Here is a 19,775-nt window from a genome sequence, read left to right as displayed (position 1 = left end):
ATCCCCCCTTATTACTGGTGCCTCGTGTTGGGAGACATTTCTGCCCCCTGATTACTGGTTCCTCGTGGTGGGGGACTTTTCGTCCCCCAGATTATGGGTACCTCCTGCTGGGGACGTTTCTGCTCCCCTGATTTCCAGTGCCTCATACTGGGGGACATTTCTGCCCCCCTGATTACTGGTTCCTCATGAGGGGGACATTTCTTCCCTTCTGATTTCCAGTGCCTCATCCTGGGAGACATTTCTGCCCCCCTGATTTCCAGTGTCTGTTGTGGGGGACATTTCTGCCCCCCTTGATTTCCATTGCCTCGTGGTAGGCATCATTTCTGCCCCCCTGTCTACTGTTGCCTCGAGCAGGGGGACATTTCTGCCCCCCTCATTACTAGTGCCTTGTACTTGGGGAAATTTTTGCCCCCCTCAATTCTGTTGCATCGTGACGGAGGACATTTCTGCCCCCCTGATTACTGGTTCCTCATGAGGGGGACATTTCTTCCCTTCTGATTTCCAGTGCCTCATGCTGGGGGACATTTCTGTCCCCCTGATTTCCAGTGCCTCGTGGTGGGGGACATTTCTGCCCCCCTGATTTCCAGTGCCTCGTGGTGGGGGACATTTCTGCCCCCCTGATTTCTGTTGCCTCCTGGTGGGGGACATTTCTGCCCCCCTGATTTCTGTTGCCTCCTGGAGGGGGACATTTCTGCCCCCTGATTTCTGTTTCCTCCTGGTGGGGGACATTTCTGCCCCCCTGATTACTGGTGCCTATTGGAGGGGACATTTCTGCCCCCCTGATTACTGGTGCCTCTGGTGAGGGACATTTCTCCACCTGTGATTTACAGTGCCTCGTGGTTGGGGACATTTCTGCCCCCCTGATTTCCAGTGCCTCATACTGGAGGACATTTCTGCCCCCCTTATTTCCACTGCGTAGTGCTGGGGATCATCTCTGCTCCCCTGACTAGTGTTGCCTCAAGCTGGGGGACATTTCTGCCCCCCTCAATTCTGTTTCCTCGTTAGGGGGACATGTCTGCCCCCGATTTCCAGTGCCTTGTGGTGGGGGACATTTCTGCCCCCCTGATTTTCAGTGCCTCCTGGTTGGAGACATTTCTGCCCCCTCATTAGTTGCCTCGTGCTGGGGATCATCTCTGCCCCCCTGTCTACTGTTGCCTCGAGCAGGGGGACATTTCTGCCCCCCTCATTACTAGTGCCTTGTGCTTGGGGAAATTTTTGCCCCCCTCAATTCTGTTGCATCGTGACGGAGGACATTTCTGCCCCCCTGATTTCCAGTGCCTCGTGGTGGGGGATATTTCTGCCCCCTGATTTCAAGTGCCTCATGGTCGGGGACATTTCTGCCCCCTGACTATTGTTGCCTCGAGATTGGGGACATTTCAGCCCCCTGCTTTCCAGTGCCTCGTTTGGGGGATATTTCTGCCCCCCTTATAACTGATGCCTCCTGGTGGGGGATGTTTCTTCCCCCATTATTACTGGTGACTAGTGGGGGGGATATTTCTGCCCCCCTGATTCCTGGTTCCTAGTTTAGGGGGATATTTCTGCTCTCCAATCCTTGGTCACTCGTGGTGGGGACACAGTTCAGTCCCCGTTCCTAGTTGCCTACTTGGGGAATATTTCTGTCCCCTTAATTCCTGGTTACTAGTTTCTGGGGACATTTCTGCCCCGCATTGCTGGTGCCTCCTGATGGGGGACATTTCTGCCCCCCTGATTACTGGTGCCTCATGTTGGGGGATATTTCTGTCCCCCGCTCATAACTGGTTCCAAGTTTACGGGGACAAATCTGCTCTCCAATTCTTGTTCACTCATGGTGGGGATACAATTCTGTCCCCGTTCCGAGTTGCCTCCTTTTTGTTGAATATTTCTGGCCCCTTAATTCCTCCTGTCTAGATTCTGCGGATATTTCTTCCCCCCCCTCATTTATGGTGCGGCCTGGTAGGCGACATTACTGCCCCCCATTACTGCTGCCTCGTGGTGGGGAACATTTTATCCCCCCTGATTACTGGTGCCTCGTGTTGGGAGATATTTCTGCCCCCCTGATTACTGGTGCCTCGTGGTGGGGGACTTTTCATCCCCCAGGATTACTGGTACCTCCTGCTGGGGACATTTCTGCCCCCCCTGATTTCCAGTGCCTCATACTGGGGGACATTTTTGCCCCCCTTATTTCCAGTGCCTAGAGCTGGGGTACATCTCTGCCTCCCTGACGTCTGTTGCCTCGAGCCGGGAGACATTTCTGCCCCCCTGATTACTGGTTCCTCATGAGGGGGACATTTCTTCCCTTCTGATTTCCAGTGCCTCATGCTGGGGGACATTTCTGTCCCCCTGATTTCCAGTGCCTCGTGGTGGGGGACATTTCTGCCCCCCTGATTTCCAGTGCCTCGTGGTGGGGGACATTTCTGCCCCCCTGATTTCTGTTGCCTCCTGGTGGGGGACATTTCTGCCCCCCTGATTTCTGTTGCCTCCTGGTGGGGGACATTTCTGTCCCCCTGATTACTGGTGCCTCTGGTGGGGGACATTTCTGCCCCCGTGATTTACAGTGCCTCGTGGTGGGGGACATTTCTACCCCCCTGTCTATGTTGCATCAAGTTGGGCGACATTTCTGCCTCCCTGATTACTGGTTCCTCGTGAGGGGGACATTTCTGCCCCGTGATTTCCAGTGCCTCATACTGGGGGACATTTTTGCCCCCCTTATTTCCAGTGCCTAGAGCTGGGGTACATCTCTGCCTCCCTGACGTCTGTTGCCTCGAGCCGGGAGACATTTCTGCCCCCCTGATTACTGGTTCCTCATGAGGGGGACATTTCTTCCCTTCTGATTTCCAGTGCCTCATGCTGGGGGACATTTCTGTCCCCCTGATTTCCAGTGCCTCGTGGTGGGGGACATTTCTGCCCCCCTGATTTCCAGTGCCTCGTGGTGGGGGACATTTCTGCCCCCCTGATTTCTGTTGCCTCCTGGTGGGGGACATTTCTGCCCCCCTGATTTCTGTTGCCTCCTGGTGGGGGACATTTCTGCCCCCTCGATTAGTGGTGCCACTTGGAGGGGGACATTTCTGCCCTGCTGATTACTGGAGGTTCTAGTGGGGGACATTTCTGCCCCCCTGATTACTGGTGCCTCTTAGGGGGACAATTCTGTCCCCCTGATTTACAGTGCCTCGTTGTGGGGGACATTTCTGCCCCCCTGATTACTGGTTCCTCGTGAGGGGGACATTTCTGCCCCCTGATTTCCAGTGCCTCGTTGTGGGGGACATTTCTGCCCCCCTGATTTCCAGTGCCTCGTTGTGGGGGACATTACTGCCCCCCCTGATTTCCAGTGCCTCGTGGTGGGGGACATTTCTGCCCCCTTTATTTCCAGTGCCTCGTGGTGGGGGACATTTCTGCCCCCCTGATAACTTGTGCCTGCGGTTTGGGGACATTTCTGCCCCCCCTGATTACTGGTGCCTGATGGGGGACATTTATGCCCCCCTGATTACCAAAGCCTCCTGGTGGGGGACATTTCTGCCCCCAAAATAGTGGTGTCCCCTGGTGGGGGACATTTCTGCCCCACCCCGACTACTGTTGCCTCTTGGCGGGGGACATTTCTGTCCCCCTGATTACCGGAGCTTCTGGTGGGGGACATTTTTGCCCCCCTGATTTTCAAAGCCTCCTTGTGGGGGACATTTCTGCCCCCTGAGCACTGGTGCCTCCTGGTGGGGGACATTTCTGCCCCCCTGAATACTGGTGCCTGTGGTGGTGGACATTTCTGCCCCCCCTGATTACTTGTGCCTCCTGGTGGGTTACGTTTCTGCCCCGCTGATTACTTGTGCCTCCTGGTGGGGGACATTTCTGTCCCCAAGATTACTGGTGCCTCCTGGTAGGTGACATTTCTGTCCTCCCTTATTACTGGTGCCTCTGGTGGCGGACATTTCTGCCCCCCTGATTACTGGTGCCTCCTGATTGGGGACATTTCTGCCCCCCTGATTACTGGTGCCTCCTATTCAGGGGACATTTCTGCCACCCTGAATACTGGTGCCTCTGGTTGGGGACATTTCTGCCCCTCTGAATACTGGTGCCTCTGGTGGGGGACATTTCTGTCCCCCTGATTAATGGAGCTTCTGGTGGGGGATATTTGTGCCCCCCTGATTACTGGTGCCTCCTGGTGGGGGACATTTCTGCTCCCCTTATTTCCAAAGCCTCCTGGTGGGGGACATTTCTGCCCCCCCTAATTACTGGTGCCTCTTTATTGGTGCCTCGTGGGGTAGGAAAGTTCTGCCCCCCCTGATTACGGTACCTCCTGATGGGAGACATATCAACCCCACCCCCTGATTACTGGTGCCTCTGGTAGGGGACATTTCTGCCCCTTGAACACTGTGCCCTCCTGGTGGGGGACATTTCTGCCCTCCCTGATTACTGGTGCCTCCTAGTGGTGGGACATTTCACCCCCCTGAATACTGGTTCATCTGGTGGGGGACATTTCTGCCCCCCTGATAATAAACCCTCTTGGTGGGGGACATTTCTGCCCCCCTGATTTCTGGTGTGTCCTGGTGAGGGACATTTTGCCCCCCTGATTACTGGTGCCTCTGGTGGGGGACAATTCTGCCCCCCCAATTAGTGCTGACTCCTGGTGGGGGACATTTCTGCCCCCTGAACACTGTGCCCTCCTGGTGGGGGATATTTCTGTCCCTCTGATTACTGGTGCCTCCTACTGGTGGGACATTTCAGCCCCCATGAATACTGGTTCCTCTGGTGGGGGACATTTCTGCCCCCTGATACTAAACCATCCTGGTGGGGGATATTTCTGTCCCCCTGATTACTGGTGCCTCCTAGTGGGGGGACATTTCTGCGCCCCTGAATACTGGTGCCGCTGGTAGGGGACATTTTGGCCCCCCTGATTACCAAAGCCTCCTGGTGGGGGACATTTCTGCCCCCAGGATTTTTGGTGCCTCCTGGTGGGGGACATTTCTGCCCCCCCTTATTACTGGTGCCTCTGGTGGGGGACATTTCTGCCCCCCTGATTACAACAGACTCCTGGTGGGGGACATTTCTGCCCCCCTGATTTCTGGTTTCTCCTGGTTGGGGACATTTTTGCCCCCATGTTTACTGGTGCCTCCTATTCGGGGTTCATTTCTGCCCCCCTGAATACTGGTGCCTCTGGTGGGGGACATTTCTGCCCCCCTGATTACTCGTGCCTCCTGGTGGGGGATATTTCTGCCACCCTTATTACCAAAGCCTCCTGGTGGGGGACATTTCTGCCCCCCATGATTACTGGTGCCTCTGGTGGGGGACAATTCTGCCCCCTCATTACTGGTGCCTCCTAGTGGTTAGACATTTCTGCCCCCCGAATTCTGATGCCTCTGGTGGGGGACAATTCTGCCCCCCCAATTAGTGCTGACTCCTGGTGGGGGACATTTCTGCCCCCTGAACACTGTGCCCTCCTGGTGGGGGATATTTCTGTCCCTCTGATTACTGGTGCCTCCTACTGGTGGGACATTTCAGCCCCCATGAATACTGGTTCCTCTGGTGGGGGACATTTCTGCCCCCCTGATACTAAACCATCCTGGTGGGGGATATTTCTGTCCCCCTGATTACTGGTGCCTCCTAGTGGGGGGACATTTCTGCGCCCCTGAATACTGGTGCCGCTGGTAGGGGACATTTTGGCCCCCCTGATTACCAAAGCCTCCTGGTGGGGGACATTTCTGCCCCCAGGATTTTTGGTGCCTCCTGGTGGGGGACATTTCTGCCCCCCCTTATTACTGGTGCCTCTGGTGGGGGACATTTCTGCCCCCCTGATTACAACAGACTCCTGGTGGGGGACATTTCTGCCCCCCTGATTTCTGGTTTCTCCTGGTTGGGGACATTTTTGCCCCCATGTTTACTGGTGCCTCCTATTCGGGGTTCATTTCTGCCCCCCTGAATACTGGTGCCTCTGGTGGGGGACATTTCTGCCCCCCTGATTACTCGTGCCTCCTGGTGGGGGATATTTCTGCCACCCTTATTACCAAAGCCTCCTGGTGGGGGACATTTCTGCCCCCCATGATTACTGGTGCCTCTGGTGGGGGACAATTCTGCCCCCTCATTACTGGTGCCTCCTAGTGGTTAGACATTTCTGCCCCCCTGAATTCTGATGCCTCTGGTGGGGGACAATTCTGCCCCCCTATTAGTGCTGACTCCTGATGCGGGACATTTCTGCCCCCTGAACACTGTGCCCTCGTGGTGTGGGACATTTCTGCCCCTCTGATTACTGGTGTCTCTTACTGGTGGGACATTTCAGCCCCCATGAATACTGGTTCCTCTGGTGGGGGACATTTATGCACCCCTAATACTAAATCCTCTTGGTGGGGGATATTTCTGCCCCCCTGATTTCTGGTGTCTCCTGGTGGGGACATTTCTTCCCCCCTGATTACTGGTGCCTCTTAGTGGGAGGACATTTCTGCCCCCCTGAATACTGGTGCCTCCAGTGGGGGACATTTCTGCCCCTCTGATTAACAAAGCTTTCTGGTGGGGGACAATTCTGTTCCTCTGATTACTTGTGCCTGGTGGTGGGGGACATTTCTGCCCCCCTGATTACTGGTGCCTCCTATTGGGAGGACATTTCTGCCCCCCATGATTACTGGTGCCTCTGATGGGGGATATTTCTGCCACGCTGATTACAGGTGCTACCTGGTGGGGGACAGTTCTGCCCCCCTTATTACTGGTGCCTCCTATTGGGAGGACATTTCTGCCGCCCTGAATACTGGTGCCTCTGGTGGGGGACATTTCTGCCCCCCTGATTACCAAAGCCTCCTGGTGTGGGACATTTCTGCCCCCCTGATTACTGGGGCCTCCTTGTTGGGGACATTTCTGCCCCCCTGATTACTGTGCCTCCTACTGGGGGGACATTTCTGCCCCCCTGAATACTGGTGCCTCTGGTGGGGGACATTTCTGTTCCCCTGATTTATGGAGCCTCTGGTTTGGGACATTTCTGCCCCCCCCCCGGATTACTGTTGCCTCCTCGTTGGGGACATTTCTGCCCAGGTGATTACATCTGCTTCCTGGTGGGGGACAGTTCTGCTCCCTTGATTTCTGATACCTCATTTTGGGGGACATTTCTGCCCCCCGATTACTGATGCCTCGGGTTGGGGGACACTTTTGCCCCACTGATTATTGGTGCCTCTGGTGGGTGACATTTCTGCCCCCCGATTATTGGTGTCTGGTGTTTGGGAACATTTCTTCCCCCCTCGTTCCTGGTTCCTAGTTTAAGGGGACATTTTTGCTCTCCAATTCTTGGTTGTTCATGGCGGGGACCCAATTCTGTCCCCTATCCCATTTGCCTTCTTCTGAGGCAGTATTTCTGCTTCTTAATTCCTTGTTTCTAGTTTCTGCGAAATCTTCTGCCCCCTGATTATTGTTGCCTCAGGGTGGGGGACATTTCTGCCCCCTGATTACTGGAGCCTCATGATGGGGTACATTTCTGCCCCCCGTTTACTTGTGCTTGGTGGTCGGGGACATTTCTGACCCCCTGATTACTTGTGCCTCCTATTTGGGGAATATTTCTGCCCCCCTGAACTGGAGCCTCTGGTGGGGGACAGTTCTGCCTCCCTGCTTACTGGTGCCTCACAGTGGGGGACTTGTCTGCCCCCCTTATTACTGGTGCCTCCTGGTGGGGACATTTCTGCTCCCCTGATTACTGGTGCCTCAGGTCGGGGACATTTCTGCCCCCCTGAATACTGAAACCTCCCTGTGGGGGACATTTCTGCCCCCTTGATTACCAGAGCCTCTCAGTAGTTGACAATTATGCCCCCCTGAAAGCAGGACCCTCTGGTGGGGGACATTTCTGCCCCCATGATTCCTGGAGTCTCTGGTGGGGGACATTTCTGCCCCCCTGATTACTGGTGTCTTGTGGTGGGGGACATTGCTGCCCCCCTGATTACTTGTGCCTCCTGGTGGGGGACATTTCTGCCCCCCTGATTACTGGTGCCTTGTTGTGAGGGACATTTCTGCTCCCCCTGATTACTTGTGCCTCCTGGTGGGGGACATTTCTGCCCCCTGATTACTGGTGCCTGTTCATTGGGGACATATCTGCCCCCTTGATTCCTGTGCCTAGTTTGGGGGACATTTCTGCTCCCTGGCCCTGGCATCAAATGGTGGGGGTGCAGTCTGCCCTCAATCCACATGCCTAGTGGTGGGTGGACCTTTCTGCCCCGTGATTTCTTGTTCCTTGTTTTGGGGGACATTTCTCTCTGCTATCCCTGATGCCTAGTTTGGGGGTCATTTTGCCCCCCTCCATTCTTTGTGCCTAGTTTTAGGGGACATTTCTGCGCCTGATCCCTGCTCCCTAGTGATGGGGGGACATTTGGCCTCCAGATTCATGGTACTTTTTGCGAGGGGAATTTGTCCCCCCTTTCCTGGTTTATCTTTTTGGGGGTCATTTCAGCCCCCTGATCCATGGTTCCCCTTTGAGAGGGGACATTTCTGTGCCCTGATCCCTGGTGCCTAGTGATGAGGGCATTTCTGTCTGGCCACATCTGGTGCCAGTGATAGAGACATTTTTGCTCCCGATAACTGGTGCCAAGTGGTGGGGTCACGTTTCAGTCCCACAATCTCTGATTCCTAGTGTTGGGTGGACATTTCTAACCCCCCCCCCCCATCCCAGGTGTCTTGTGTGTAGGCCATATCTGTCCCCCTATCCATGATGCCTAGTGGTGGGGGGAATTCTTCTACCCCCGAACATTACTGTCTAGTTGTGGGAGGCATTTTTGACCCCCGGGCCCCTGGTGCCTCCTGGGGAGGGGGAATTTCTTCCCCCTGATTCCTGGTGACTGGTGTTGTGGGGCATTTCTGTCCCTCTGATCCCCTGTCTTCTGGTCGGGACCATTTTGTTCCCTACAGCCCTACTACCTACTGGGGGGCATTTCTGCCCCCTTGATCTCTGATGCCTAGTGGTGGGGGCATGTCTACCCCCACATTTGTGTTCCTAGTTTTGGGGACATTTCTGCCCCCGATCCCTTGTGTTTCATTGTGGTTAACCTTTCTGCCCCGTTGACCTTGTCTCCTTAGGGGAGGGTCATTTCTATCCCCGACATACCTGGTGGCTGGTGGCTGGTGGAGGGTGAGAGTGGAGAGAGGAGGGTGAAGGAAGAGCGAGGGAGGAGGAGGATGAAATGAGGAAGGAGGGCAGTAGGAGGGCGGGAGGACAGCGTTGGGGGTAGATGGATTTGATTGGGAGAGGACAGGGTGCCCCCGCACAAAGGAAACAGGGAACAGGGGGGAAGATGTTCCCAGATGAACCTGTGCTGAAGCTCTGGACTTGGAGGCGAAGGTCTGCGGCCTCTTGTTGCACATGCGCAGGGACAGGAGAGTCTCTGGGTCTCACGTACTTCCTGGACCCGTGGGCTGTGTCTCGACCACGGCCTCCCGTCCACTGTCCTCTGACACTCCCCCAACTCATCTCCACTGCTTCCTCCTTGACCACAATGTCAAGTTCCACTCTGAATCCCCCAGGAGGTCTTGCTTTGCTTCCTCTTTCTTTCTTTCTTTCTTTCTTTCTTTCTTTCTTTCTTTCTTTCTTTCTTTCTTTCTTTCTTTCTTTCTTTCTTTCTTTCTTTCTTTCTTTCTTTCTTTCTTTCTTTCTCCTTTCTCTTTCTTTCTCCTTTCTCTTTCTTCTTTCTTTCTCTTTCTTCTTTCTTTCTCTCTTTCTTTCTTCTTTCTCTCTTTCTCTCTTTCTTTCTTTCTTTTTCTTTCTCTTTCTCTTTCACTCTCTTTTTTCTTTCTCTCTCTTTCTTTCATTCTGTCTTTCTCTCTATTTCTTCTTTTCTTTTTTCTTTTTCTTTTTCTTTTTCTTTTTTCTTTCTTTCTGTTTTTCTTCTTTCTTTCTTTCTCTTTCTTTCTTTCATTCTTTCTTTCTCTCACTTTTTTCTTTCTTTCTCTCTTTCTTTCTTCCTTTCTTTCTTTGTTTCATTCTCCTTTTTCTTTCCTTTTTGTTTCTTTCTTTTTTCTTTTTCTCTCTCTTTCTTTCTCTCTTTCTTTCTTTCTTTCTTTCTTTCTTTCTTTCTTTCTTTCTTTCTTTCTTTCTTTCTTTCTTTCTTTCTTTTTCTTTCTCTCTTTCTCTTTCTTTCTTTCTTCCTTTCTCTCTTTCTTTCTTTCTTTCTTTCTCTTTCTTTCTTTCCTTCTTTCCTTTTCCTTCCTTCCTTTCTTTTTCTTTCTTTCTTTCTTTCTTTCTTTCTTTCTTTCTTTCTTTCTTTCTTTCTTTCTTCCTTTTCATTTTTAATTTTATTTTTATTTTTTGCTTTTTGGGTCACATCTAGCTATACTCAGGACTTATTCCTGTTTTGCACTAGAAATAACTCCTTTTGGTGCTCAGGGAACCATATGGGATACTGGGAATGGAACCTGTGTGGCCCAGTGCAAGGCAAATACGCTACCTGCTGTGCTATTGCTCCAGTCCTGAAGTTCTTTCACCTTTGTCTTCCTTGATGGCAATGTCAAGTTCCTCCCCTAATCCCACAGGAGGTCTTTCACTTTTCTTTTTATTTCTTTTCTTTTCTTTTTTGTGTCATATCCCCTGATGCTCAGGATTTTTTCTTATTTTTTCGCTCAGGAATAACTCTCGGTTATTGTTCAGGGGACCATATAGGATACTGAGACTAGAACCTGGGTCCGCTGAGTGCAAGGCAAATGCCTTACCCACTGTTCCATCACTCCAGCCCCGAAGGGCTTCCACTTTTTCCTTCCTTGACCACAATGTAAAGTTCCATTCTCCTAATCCCCCAGAATGTCTTACACTTTTTTTCCTTGACGAAAATGTCAAGTTCCTGTCTCCAAATCCCCATTAATGTCTTTCCAGTTTTTCTTTTCTTTTGCTTTTTGGGTCACATTCGGTAAAGTTCTGGGTTTATTCCTGTTTTTATACTCAGGATTTCCTAGTCCTGGTGGTGCTCAGGAGACCATATGGATTGATGGGAATCCAAACTGTGTCAGCTGTGTGCAAGGCAAATTCCCTACCCACTGTGCTATTGCTCCAGCCCCAAAGGTCTTTTCCTTTTTTCTTCCTTGATAAGGTTGTCAGTTTCCACTCTCCTAATCCCCCAAGAGGTTTTGCACTATTTTTTTTTTTTTTGCTTTTTGCGTCTTATCCAGCGATGCTCAGGGTTCATTCCTGTTTTTGCAGTCAGGAATAACTCCTGGTGATGCTCAGGGACCATAGCGATGCTGAGAATCGAACTTGGGTTGACCGTGTGTGGGGCAAATGCCCTACCCACTATGCTATCTCTCCAGCCCTGGAGGTCTTCCACGTTTTTCTTCCTTGACGACAATGTCAAGTTCCACTCTTCTAATTTCACAGATTGTTTCCACTAATTTTTCTTTCTTTTCATTTTTTTTATTTTCTTTTTTCTTTTTGGGTCACATCGTGCGATGCTCAGGGTGCTTCGGGGACCATATGGGATGTGGGAATTGAACCTGGGTTGGCTGTGTGCAGGGCAAATGCCCTACTTGCTGTGCTATTGCACCAGCCCCAAAAGTCTTCCACTTTTTTCTTCCTTGACAACAATATCAAGATTCACTCTTCTAATTTCCCAGGTTTCCACCTTTCTTTCCTTCTTTCTTTCCTTCCTTCCTTCTTTCTTTCTTTCTTTCTTTCTTTCTTTCTTTCTTTCTTTCTTTCTTTCTTTCTTTCTTTCTTTCTTTCTTTCTTTCTTTTTCTCTCCCTTCCTTCCTTCCTTCCTTCCTTCCTTCCTTCCTTCCTTCCTTCCTTCCTTCCTTCCTTCCTTCCTTCCTTTTCTTTTTCTTCTTTTTTGGTCATGCCAGCGATGCTTAGGTTTTTTTTCTGTTTTGGCTGTCAGGAATAACTCCTGGTGGTGCTCAGAGGACCATATGGGATGCTGGGACTCAAATCTGGGTTGGCGTGTGCAGGGCAAAGCCCTACCTGCTGTGCTATCACTTCAGCCCCAAAGGTCTTTCACTTCTTTCTTCTTTCAGTACGTTAAGTTCCACTCTTCTAATTTCACAGAAGGTTTCCACTTCTTTTTCTCTTTCTTCTTTTCTCTCTCTCTTTTTGTTTTATTTTTGTGTCACACAGGTGATGCTAGGAGCTACTCCTGACTCTGCACTCAGGAATAACTCCTATGGGTGCTCAGGGGACCAAGTAGGATCCTGGGAATCGAACCTGGGTCAGCCGTGGTCAGGGCAAATGCCCTACTTGCTGTGCTATCGGTGAGGCCCTGAAGTCTTTCCACTTTTTTCTTTCTTGAGAACAATGTTAAGTTCCACTCTCCTAATCCCCCTGAAAGTCTTACACTTGTTTCTTCCATGATGACAATGTCATGTTCCTATTTTCTAATACCCCAAAAGGTCTTCTAATTTCTTTTTCTTTTCTTTCTTTCTTTCTTTCTTTCTTTCTTTCTTTCTTTTTTTTTTTTTTTTTTTTGCTTTTTGGGTCACATCCAGCGATGCTCAGCGGTTATTTCTGACTTTGCACTCAGGAATCACTCCTAACAGTGATCAGGGACCATATGTACGTTGGGAAACGAACCTGGGTCAGCCGTGTGCAAGGCAAACGCTCTACCCACTGTGCTATCGATCCAGCCCTGAAGGTGTTCCACCTTTTTCTTCCTTGACGACAATGTCAAGTTCCACTCTTTTAATTTCCCAGATTGTTTCCACTTCTCTTTCTATCTTTCTTCCTTTCTACCTTTCTTTCTTTCTTTCTTTCTTTCTTTCTTTCTTTCTTTCTTTCTTTCTTTCTTTCTTTCTTTCTTTCTTTCTTTCTTTCTTTCTTTCTTTCTTTCCTTCCTTTCCTTCCTTCCTTCCTTCTTTTCTTTCTTTCTTTCTTTCTTTCTTTCTTTCTTTCTTTCTTTCTTTCTTTCTTTCTTTCTTTCTTTCTTTCTTTCTTTCTTTCCTTCCTTCCTTCTTTCTCTCTCTCTCTTTCTTTCTTTCTTTCTTTCTTTCTTTCTTTCTTTCTTTCTTTCTTTCTTTCTTTCTTTCTTTCTTTCTTTCTTTCTTTCTTTCTTTCTTTCACACCTGATGATGCTCAGGGATTTACTCCTAGCTCTGAACTCAGTAATGACTCTTAGGGGTGCTCAGTGGACCGTATGGATGCTGGGAATCGAACCTGTGTTGGCTGTGTGCAGGGCAAATGCCCTACCCTCTGTGTTATCACTCCAGCCCCGAAGGTCTTCCAGTTTTTTCTTCCTTGACAACAATGTCAAGTTTCTCTCTCCTAATCCCCCTGAAATTCTTATACTTTTTTCTTGCATGACGACAGTGTCATTTTCGTCTTTCCTAATCACCTAAAAGTTCTTCCAGTTTCTTTCCTTTCACTTATATTTTTTTGTTTTTTGGGTCAAATCCAGCAATGCTCAGGGATTATTCCTGCATTGCACTAAGAGTCACTCCTAGCGGTGATCAGGGGACCATATGTATGTTGAGAATCGAACCTGGGTCAGCCAAGTGCAAGTCAAACACCCTACCCACTGTGCTATCAATCCAGCCCCAAAGGTGTTCCACTTTTTTCTTCCTTGACGACAATGTCAAGTTCCACTCTTCTAATTTGACAGAAGGTTTCTACTTCATTTTCTTTTTTTCTTCTTCTTCTTTTATTTTTTTTGATTTTTGGTCACACCCGGGGATGCTCAGAGGTTCCTCAAAGTTCTGCACTCAGTAATAATTCCTAGGGGTGCTCAGGGGACCATATGGGATGCTGGGAATCAACCGGGTCAGCTGTGTGCAGGGCAAATGCACTACCCACTGTGCTATTGCTCCAGCCCCAAAGTTCTTCCAATTTTTTCCCTCTTGAAAACAATGTCAAGTTCCTCTGTCCTAATCCCCAGTAGGTCTTCCACATTTTTCTCCTTTGAGGAGAATATCAAGTTTCACTCTCCTAACCCCCAGAACATCGTCCCCTGCCTCTTCTTTGATGACATGTCAAGTTCCACTCCTATCATCCCCCAGGATGGCCTCCACCGCCTCCTCCTTCACCACGACATCCAGTTCCTCACTCCGGCTCCTCCACCGCCTCCTCCTTGACCTTGGTCTCCAGCTGCACATTTGCCTGGTCGCAGAATCTTCCACTAGTTTCGGTCCCGTCGGCTTCCTTTGGCACGGGATGGTCAGTGGGGCAGCCAGAGGGTCTCAGCCAACCAAGGTGGGTGGAGAGGCCTGGGGCGGTGCCCGCCTGTTTCCGCCTCCCCGGCTGCCACACCTCCTGACCCCCAAAGGGGCTTCTCCTTCTGGCCACTTACCCTTTGCAGGGCCCCTGGTGAGGGCAGCAGGGCCTGGCCCTGAGGTTTCTCCTTGAGGGTCTGACTGAGCTGCCCTAGAGGGGAAGGCAGGGGTGAGGGGCAGGGAGGGAGCCGGGGGCTGCCTTCTGCTCCCAGAAGCCCTGGGCCAGCCCTCACCTGGTCTCCCTCCTCCCCATGAAGGCTGCCCCCAGCAGGGCCTCCTCTGGGGACTGGGCCAGCTGCAGCTGGTCCCTGAGCCGCTTCTGCTGCAGCCACTGTGGGGACGGCGGCTCCCCCTTGGCGCCCAGGAGAAGGTGGCTTCCGGGGGCTGCGGTGTCACCGCTGTGCGCTGCTCTGAGAAGCAGGAGACGGTTCCCAGGGGGCCACAGGCCTCGCAGCGTCTGGTCCTGCAGCCGCGTCTGTGGGCAGGGCGCTGGCTGTGAGGACAGGTGCGAGGGCCCACAGACCCCAGCCAGGAGGCCCAGGGCTCAGACCCTCACTCCCAGGCCCAGGCAGGAGCCCCTGGGACGACCTGTCCCCTGAAGGCCCCCGGGGTGTCTCTCCCAGGACCTGAGACCTGGGGCCTCGCCCTGCTTTGAGCCCTTAATCCTACCCGCAGCCTCCCACCATCCTCCAGTCTAGTCCTGCTCAGGCCCCCCCAAACCCCCACACACCCCCTGGCCCTGGAGCCCGGCTCAGACCCTTGGCCCGCACCTGAGTCTGCAGTTGTTCTCCCGGCTCACAGGTTCCTCCCGGATCTTCCTGGAACTTCCTGGAACTTCCTGGCCTCCACTCTTAGCTGTCCTGTTGTGTGGCGAAACCAGGTGGCTGAGTCGGGGGCACCAAGGGCCAGTGCACCTGGGAGGAAGCTGAGGGTCCAGGCCCCCCAAAGTCTCAGGCCCAAAGTCTAGCTTCATTCCTGGTCTACAGCCCCCGGCCTTGGTGCTTCTCCGGCTCGTCTCTGGGGGCTGCTCGTTTCTCTCTCCCTCAGCTGCCCCCGGTCCCTTGCACAGTCAATTCTTTCCCGATTTGGACTCAGGTGAACCCTCCCGGCAGGGCTGGACAGGGACAAGACATAGGTGAGGCTTTCATGGACCGGGCCCTCACACTTTCTGCATTTCCATGCCCAGAACATTCTGGGGGGCCCAGACCCCCACCTGCTGCCCCCACGGGAAGACCCTGAGGTGCAGGACTGTGAGACTCTCCCAGCTCTGCTCCCGCCTGTCTCCTGATGTCACAAGGCCCCATTGACACGGCCCCTCTCTGGGCGCCCTAGGCCACCCCTGCTTGCCATCCCCTCCCCACATGCCCCGGATCCCACGCCCCAGAGACCCCCGGTCACTCACCCAGACATGTATGACCTGCCGTGCGGTCTTCAGAATGTTTTAATATATTCGATGTTTTAAAATTCTTCTGTCAGCGCTTTTCTCTGTCCAAACATGGGGAGGGGCGTGTTGGCAATGGTAAGGCTGGGGCTCTGCGCGCCCAGATCCTGCTTAGAGTCCCAGCACCACTGAGGCTGCTCCTGAGCACTGTCTTGCATTTTCCTCCCCTGCTGAGCTCCCGCCCACATTGTTTCCTGAGCTGGGAAGACCAGTGTCCAGCCCCCCGGTTCTTTCTGGTGGCGGGAGGAAGGGACAGGTCCTGGAGAGGGAGAAGTCTCTGGTGAGTCCCCATCCCAGAGTTCTGGGGAGAACCTGGTAGCGGGGGGTGCTGGGGTCGGGACTGGCCACAGACCTCGGCTTGCAATTGGCTGGGGTCTTCATCCTGTGGCCTCCGGGCCACACGCTCTGACCACCGTGTTGCCTTCCCAGGGCCTTGGGCTGCCCAGGAATCGCCATCCCAGCTCTCGGACCCTCTTTCTGGCTCTGCCAATTTCCAGCTGTCTCCTAGAGAAAGAGTCAACAGGGGTAAGGGGCTTGGGGCCTCTTCTAGCTTAAGGGTCTCTGGGAGGCAGTTTATTGGCGGGGCTGGTGGGCGTGGCCTCAGATCTGCAATTCTATTGGCCAGGGAGAACTCCAGCTCTTCTAGGCCCCGCCCCCACCCAGAGGGAGGGTTACCGAACAATGAAGGCTGCACTCCCCTGTGTCCTGAGTTCCAATGTCCTGGTGGGCCTGAGGGACCTCCCCCGCCCCCACCCGAACCCTCCGCACTGCCCCTACCTAATTGTGGTTGGAACTTTGTGGCCCCAGGTTGGGCCAGGAATATGTTCAGAGGGATGAGGGTCTGTCCAGGCACTGACCCTGTCCAGCCTCTCCATGGCCCAACCCACAGCTTTCTCAGTCCCAGAGATCAGGGCCCCAGATGCCCAGGCCTGGCAGAGGGGGAGTCCTGGCCGCCGTCCACACCGCCCTTCTGTCCCCATGCCCCTCTCCTTCCTCTCCTTTCTGGAGCCCTTCCAGAAAGCGGGTAGGGTGTTTGCCTTACACGCGGTCCACCTTGGTTCGATCCTCAGCATCCCATAGGCTCCCCTGAGCACTGCCAAGGCTGAGTCCTGAGTGCTGAGGCAGGAGTAACCCCTATGAATCGCCGGGTGTGACCCCCCCACCCCCAAAAAGAATTTTGTTTTTGCAGCTGGGAGGGAAAGGGCATTTCCAGGGCACAGTATGAAGGGCAGTTTCTTACAGCAACAGCAAACAAACCTGGGCCTGACATACCATGATCTTCAAGTAAAAAGCTAATTCTTTCTTGCTTGGCAGCATGCAAGCCCTGAGCTCAATCGCTGACCTTGCATGGTCCATGAGCATCATTTGATGTGACACCCCCTCCCCAGGAAAACAGTGAGAAAACATTAGCCTCAAGGGGCTGCTGGGGTTATGGCCCAGATACAAAAACAGGAGCAAAACAAAACCAAAACAAAAACCCAGATGAAAAGAACAAAGACTCGGATACAGGCCAGAAGGGGCGGCTCAAAGAACTGAGTGTATGCTTTGCATGCTGGGGGCCAGAGTCAATGCCTGGCCCCAGTTGGTCCCAGAGCACTGGTGGGGAATGAAACCCAAAGCACAGAGCTTCCTCCAAGTGTGCCCCTGCCAAAAACCAACTGGATGATCACAGGGTCTTTTATCTGTTTTTGCTGTGCTGAGGAGCAAACCCAGGTCCAGAGCATACAGAACATGTGCTTTACTACTCAGGTGGGTCCCTGGCCTTGACAGGTTTTTTTTTCCCCTTAATTAACCGCCATCACCTAGGGAGCATTTATCAGTGAAGCACTTGAGCCTTTGGTCTCAGCCCCAAGGCATACACAGTGGCCCACAATGAGCAGTGCCTCTGACTGTGCACCGTGCAGGGCAGAATAAAGATCACATCATGAGGCAAATAAAGATCAGCAGCACCAAAGATTTGCTGATATTGGCGAATATTGGAAGAAAGTCTTCAGTTTCTCTTTGTGACTGTTTAGGCTGTCAGGTTCCTGTCAGGGATGGAGCTCAGGGAGAGGGTGTGTGCTTCTCATGGATGAAGTTCAGGATTTGCTCCCTGACACCTCCCCCTGCAAATAAAAACAAACAGGTTCAGTGATTTGAGATGATGAGCTAGAAGGATATTTTTTGTCTTGTTTTGGGGCCGCATGCAGTGGTACTCAGGGTCTCCTCCTGGCTCTTTGCTCAGGGGTCACTCCTAGCAGTGCTGCTGGAGGGACCATATAGGATGCCCAGGATCAAACTGTGGTCAGCTGCGTGCAAGGCAAGCACCGTCCTATCTCTCTAGCCCCAGAACTATACGAGTGTTTAAGATTTCTCTTTCTTTTTTCAAATGGTCCTGTGAATGCTCTTGATGTATGCATTTTGTTATTTGTATATATGGTATAGACAAACAAACAAATCTCAAAGCATGTTCCCTATGGACATATTTTCTTTTTTCTTCCCCCCCATACTTTATTTTAACACTGTGGTTTACAAAGTTATAGGCATTCAGTATTCTAACACCAATGTTGTAACCACTGTAACCTTCCTCCACCATTGTCTCCATTTTCCTAACCAACCCTCAAGCTCCCCCTTCCCTGACCCCCATAGCAGACCCACAATAATTTGTTTTATACTGCTGTTTACCCATAAATGGCTGACAGAATGATCAAATATGAGTGAAAATTGTTGTATCTCACCATACGGATGTTAAATTGTTATCTGAGGAATACAAAGATGTTACACGTTAAGCTTGCGCGTGTGTGTGTGTGTGTGTGTGTGTGTTTTCTTTTTGGGTCATACTCGGTGATGCACAGGGGTTACTCCTGGCTCTGCACTCAGGAATTTCTCTTGGCGGTGCTGGGGGACCACATGGGATGCTGGGAATCAAACACAGGTTGGGCATGTGCAAGGCAAACACCCTACCCGCTGTGCTATCCCTCCAGCCCCTGAGCTTCTGTGTTAATGTTTTTGTCAGTTAAGATGGGTTGGCTTCTACGTTACAGATTATCCAATCTGTTGAACTCCTACTGGATTATCAGTGTTGTAGAGTTTGGAGTTGTGTGACTTCTGTGCTGTATACCCAGAGAATCCACAGTTGGGTTTTTTTCCCACTTTTCTTTTTTAATTTTTAAAAATTAAAAATTTTTTCATAAAGTTGTTTGCAATAATTTTTTGCATTCAGTATTTCAACACAAATCCAATCACAATTGCACCTTCATGCCAGCATTACTCACCTTATTTGCCCCTTAGACAGTTGCTAATTTATTTTATACTGCTCGCCATGAATTTTATGAGGTGTCATGCAGCCATAAAAATGGCCACGCACTCCTGGAATTCTAAAATTTTTGAATATTTGGGGTCCAGAGCCAAATCTGTGGCATGCTGCTCATTTGTGAGTCTCTGAATTGCAGTTTAATGTGCTTCAATGGCACCCAAAGGCAGTTCTGGGTGTGACTGCCAGGCTCCCTGAAGAACAGAGAGATGGGGGCAGGTCGCCTTTCCTCGACTCTGTGAAGCCTGGACTTTTCTGTCACTGGTCCCAAATACCCATACCTGGGTTTTTCAGCAAATTCATTCTCATGCAAGGGGGGCTCAGGATGAGGCAGTTAAGGTTGGCCGTGAGCGGGGCGGCAATTGGGTTCTGTAGATCTGCGGCTACTGGGGTACATTTGGGACAGGTGGTAGGACACACCTGCCCACCTCCAAGTATGAAGTGTCTCTCTCTCTCTGTCTCGCTCTCTCTCTCTCTCTCTCACACACACACACAGAAGCTTAACGTGTAACATCTTTGAATTCCTTCAGATAACAACTTAACATCCGCATGGTGAGATACAACTATTTTCACTCATATTTGATCATTCTGTCCGCCATTTATGGCCTCATACTCATACCTCAGTGGCTCTGAGGTGATGGAGTCTGTGGGGGGCATAGTGGTGACTTTGGGGTGTGGAAGCCAGCAGCTACAGTCACTTGGCCCGATGTATATTTTTATATGACATTTATTGTTGCAACAAATGTTGCATAAGGTTTGGTTAGACAGTCTGAGGCATTTAATATATGGAGGCCAAAGAAATTGGTTTTCCGGGAGGATCACATAACTGTCTCCGAAGGTTTTTGTGCTGTGGCCTGCTGCAGAGCAGCCTGTTCAGCCCCCTTTTATTAACTAGCTTGATGTTCTAACCAATGATATTCAGCCACATAGGCA

This window comes from Sorex araneus, chromosome 1 (genome assembly GCF_027595985.1).
Source record: "Sorex araneus isolate mSorAra2 chromosome 1, mSorAra2.pri, whole genome shotgun sequence".
NCBI classification, from domain to species: Eukaryota; Metazoa; Chordata; class Mammalia; order Eulipotyphla; family Soricidae; genus Sorex; species Sorex araneus.
Note: the sequence above shows the minus strand (reverse complement) of the source record.